General features: G+C 33.3%; 1 pseudogene; it reads right to left on the bottom strand.

Annotated features, from left to right (window-relative positions):
• Positions 1 to 3,491: 3,491 nt before the first annotated feature.
• On the bottom strand, positions 3,492 to 3,610 carry LOC118605134 (annotated as a pseudogene).
• Between the last annotated feature and the right edge of the window lie 1,472 nt (positions 3,611 to 5,082).

Below are 5,082 nucleotides of genomic sequence, written 5' to 3'. Positions count from 1 at the left end.
TCCAATTTCTGCATCCATACCCATACATTTTGCCTTCTTTCCTGTTACATAAGTTGAAATGTTTTTGATCCTACCTAAGGCCAAATCCTCCACATGCACTGTGGTTATTCTTTCATTTTCACAAAAATGTGGCTCCTGCAATTAGCCTTTTTCACTACTTCATTATCGAGTCCTGCTCTCTCCTAGAATATTTTTTGTCATCTATAAGCATTTTAAATTAAAAAAAAAGTAAAATGAAATTATATCTTACCATGTACCCCTTCCTCAAAATTCAACCTTAATTCTTAGCTTTTGGTTACAGCAAAATGATCAAAAGAATTGTTTTACTCACTTTCTCTCCTTTCTCCTCATATTCATTCTTGTACTCTCTACATTTCAATATGAACAACTCTTGTTAAAATCACCAATGATATCTGTATTGACAAATTAGAAACTTAATTCTTAGTCCTCAGCCTAAAAACTTAAAAGATATACCCAAAACAGTCCATCACTCCTTAAAAATTTTTATTAATGTGATGTAAGGACATCACTCTTTCTCGGTTCCTCAGTTTTCCTTAACTTTCTTTGCTGACTTTTCTTATCTTGTTAAATCTACATTTAGGAGTGCCCCAAGCTCTAATTGTGGCTATCTTTTCTCTATAAACTTATCCTCTAGTTGATGTTGTCCAGTCTTCTGACTTTAATACCATGCAAAAAGTGATGTCTTCCAAATTTATGTGTTAATTACCAATTTTTCTCCTGAAATTCAATTTCTTAAAGCCAATAATGTTTGATTGAATGTCTAGTAGGCTTATTAATATTACTATGTTTAAAATCAAGTTCCATGTTTTTTTCTAAATCTCCAAATCTTTTTCCAAGTATTAATGTTCTCATTGCTATACAGTATTACAGTATTTCAGTGTATAAATATACCACATTTGTATACCCATTAACTATTTGACTTTTCTCCTGAGTTGAAGTGCTTTAAAATAATGCTTATGTGAACATTTTTTGAATGTCTTTGAAAACTATATATCTTTTATCCCAAGTATGTATCTTTTTTTCTTTATTATTATTATTTTTTTAGCAAGTAGAAGGGATTTATTAAGCAAACTGCACTTGGGAGGATTGAGGGCCCTGAGAAGTTGAAGGTCCAAATTTATATGAGCAATAGTTTCTTTGTTCTCCTTCTGTCCCTCCCATCTTGAATGTCCCGAATACTGTGCTCTTCCCTCAGACCAGCCTACTCTTGGCCTGGGCATGTGCTTTTTTTAAAAAAAGCTTTCTTTAAACCAAATTTGGTGGATTTTAATTTTGTCAGTGTGTTTTATTATCCATTGCTTTATAGTGAATATTTAAGCCACCTCCTCTAAATTCATATATGGAAACCTAATACCCAATGTGATGGTGCCTTTGGGAGGTAATTACCATATGAGGAGGGAGCCCTTGTGAACGGGACTGGTGCCTTTATAGAAAAGATCCTGGAGAGCTCCCTCAACTCTTGCATCACATGAAGACACAATGAAAAGACAGTGTCCATGAACCAGGAAGCAAGTCCTTACCAGGCACTGAGTCTTCCAGAACCTTGATCTTGAACTTCCCAATATCCATAACTGTCAAATTAAATTTCTGTTGTTTATAACCAATCCTAATATGGCATATTCGTTATAGTAGTTCAAAGTGGCTAAGATATTCATTGAGAAGTGTGTAATAAAATTTCCCAAAATGATTATAGATTTGTTGGTTTAACCATATTGAAGCTATGTCCTTAGGTGCCTATAAATTTAGAATTGTTTAATCATACTTGTAAATTAACTGTTACTATTACCAAGTGTCTTTCTATATCACTTCTTAACTTAAAGTTAATGTGTTTGGTATTAATATATCTTTTGCTAGATTTGTCTTTGTGCTATCATTTGCCTTAAAATTATGAGTTCAAGTGGAAAAATCTGTAGAATGCAGTGTTCAAGGTTATTTCTCTTTACATCCTCATTCCTGAGATCTTAATGTAGTCCTGTATCCTGGCTTTATTGGCAACTCTTACCTCAATTGTGACTAGTCACATGAGATGTTCAAAATTATTCTGGCTCTGTGGCTCTTGGCATTGGCCTTCTAGATCATATTTGTGGAGAAATCAGCAAATTTGCTTGGAGAAAAAGCTGATGTAAAGTGTCAGCTTACCTCTCTATGATTCCCTTATCTCTAAAATCTCCCACTCCATTTATATGAAATTCATCAGTTCTTTTAAGCTTTTCTCCCTCTCTTTTCTCTCTCTCTCTCTCTCTTTCTCTCTCTCTCTCTCTCTCTCTCTCTCTCTCATTGTTCTAGCTGTTCTTACTTGAAACATTTGTTTACTCAAGCAATTCCAGCATGGTCATAAAAAGAAGTATTAAAATAAGCATTTAAAAATATATATAGTACATCAGTCTTCTGCTCAAAACATTCATATTATACTCAAATCAAAGTCGATGTCATTACTCAGGCATAGAGTCCCTGTATAACCTTCACTGCTCGGATATAATATTCTAGCACTCATCTCCTACTTTGCCCTTCACTGCGCTTCAACCATTTTGACATTTTTCCTATTCCTTGATAATCCAAGATTAGCACATACTGCTTTACTTCCTAGAATCTTCTTCTCAAATATTTGCATGACTCATTTCTCCTCTATATTTAGTTCTCCACTCTAAGGCCGTTTTATATAAGACTTGCTACATCAATTCGTATCCTCATGACGCTGTTTTATCTTAATTGCTCTTATGTCTCCCTGTCATAATAGATATTTATTTATATTTATTCAGTGTATGTCTCCCTCTATCTCCAGTAGATTACATATTCCATAAAAATAGGAACCTTGTCTACTTTGGTCACTATTTAATATTTAGCATTTGCAAATTTTTCTGGTAGTATATACAAGATATTTAATAAATACTTATGTATTATATCCACCCACAATTTCACCTCATTTTGCATTAATTTGCTCAGAAAATTTTACCTTCTCTCTAGGCATAGAAGTATAGATTGATAAGGAAATCATAGAATCTTTACTAAAAATAAAAAAGGAAAAGAAACACACACAAAGCACATAAGAACAAAATAACCCTAAAGCTAATAACCAACTAGCCAACCAAACTTTACTGTAGGATATGATAGAAATTCTGATACTGAGATTTTAATTGTGAGTTCCTGAACAAAATAGTGTCAAGACATGAGATAGATACTATCAGTCACAGTAGGAGATAGTTTGAGCTCTGGAGGGGAAAAAAGCAGACATTTAGAAGTGACAAATGATTTGAGGCATAAAGCAAAACTGTACAGAAAATAAATACCAGTATAAAGTATCCAGCAAATGTATTTAATATATAATAATAAAATAATACTATGTATAATATTATTTTATTTTTAATTTTTATTTTATTTTATTTTTTAGGCGAGGCAACCCTTGGTTGACCTTACAAATTGCAAAGACCTTGTTAGCTTACAATCCCTTATTATTTATTTTTTATGTGTTACACCTGCAGCACCTGGTCTTCCTAGGTGGTCTCCCATCCAAGTACTAACAAGGCCTGACCCTGCTTAGCTTCCGAGATCAGACAGGGTCGGAATTGTTCAGGGCGATATGGCCATAGATAATGTAGCACTTTTAGGATATATAAAAATAAAGACATCATTTGGGAATATTTTGAATAAATTTTTTCAGCATCGAAGGTAAAAGCTAGTGAGTGAAGTATGAAAGAGAAGGTGCAGATGTGGAACGAGTGAATGTATAGTACTCTCTTTACCAAGTTTTTTCAGGAAAAAAGTGGTGAATTCACTTTTCTGGAGGAGGATTGAAGGGAAGTTCATAGAGAATTTTTATTAGAATGATATGGAGATATAAATTATGGGCTAAACTTTCTCCCTCCAAAAGTCATTATTTGAAGTCCTAACCCCTAATACCTCAGTGTGTGACTTCATTTGGAGATAGAGTCTTTAAAAATGTAATAAAACTTAAAGGAAGTTGTTAGGGTGGGACTTAAACCAGTATGACTCATCTTCAGAAGAGGAGCTTAGGATATGACATGAACAGAAGAAAGACCATTTAAAGACACAGGAGAAGATGTCATCTATAAGCCAAGGAAAAAGATCTTCAGTAGACATCAGCCCTCTGACACCTTGATCTTCGACATCTAGCCTCCAGAACTGAGAGAAGACACAGTTCTGTTCTTTAAGCCCTTGAGTCTGTGATAGTTTATTATTGCAGCCTTAGCAAACTAATATAGCATATTTTCAAACTAAGAGGAAAATATGGAAGCAGTGTGATGAACAAAGCAGTGTAGAAATGGAAATAATGTTTGCAGCAGACAAAAAGGTGGTCAAGTATGTGTTGAGGTAGAGTAGTGAAATAGAAATTGACAAACATGTTTATTAAATCTTATAACAGCTTTTTAACAAGTATAGTTATCTTCAGTACTAATATACAGACTAAATTTCAGTTTCTCCTTTTAATCTTAAAAGTCTCAGGCTAATTTCCAACACTCTACAATTTACTTACTTGTCAGGGAGTTTGGACTGTAGACTTCCTATCACTTAATATGGATTTACCTACAGGGGAATTTATTTTTGTCATTGAGAACCCCTTGGTTACTTTTACATGTATCCAACTCAAATTTGTTGTCATTAAATACATATTTTGGAGTAGGGAATATAATCGATAATGGTGAAATGGTATTTTTAACAGTTACATATATTTATAGAAGTAAATTTTTTAAAAATGAAAGAGAGCAATAGAAGTAAAGTTAGAAGTACTAAAGAAACCAGAGGGCAAAAAATAAAAAAATTAAAAATAGTAATTAAATTCAAAGAGCTATGGTAATCTGTAAACCACCACTACCATCACTACAACAGATACCTAAGGATTTAGCAGAATTTAAAGAAGAGCCAGAGAATAACAAATAAATAAAGAAAACAACATGAAAACATTCAGAAAGGAAATATTATAGCCTCATGTTTTTTTAGAAGAATGTCAAAGGAAAATCTGAGGACCCGAATATTTGGGTCAATATGAACCATTGCATTGAGCCAGTACTGTATGGACCAGAACTTTTGCTCTCAGCAATGGTA

This window comes from Rousettus aegyptiacus, unplaced genomic scaffold, assembly GCF_014176215.1.
Source record: "Rousettus aegyptiacus isolate mRouAeg1 unplaced genomic scaffold, mRouAeg1.p scaffold_m13_p_1, whole genome shotgun sequence".
Lineage (NCBI taxonomy): Eukaryota > Metazoa > Chordata > Mammalia > Chiroptera > Pteropodidae > Rousettus > Rousettus aegyptiacus.
Note: the sequence above shows the minus strand (reverse complement) of the source record. Positions and strands in the feature narration are given on the sequence as shown.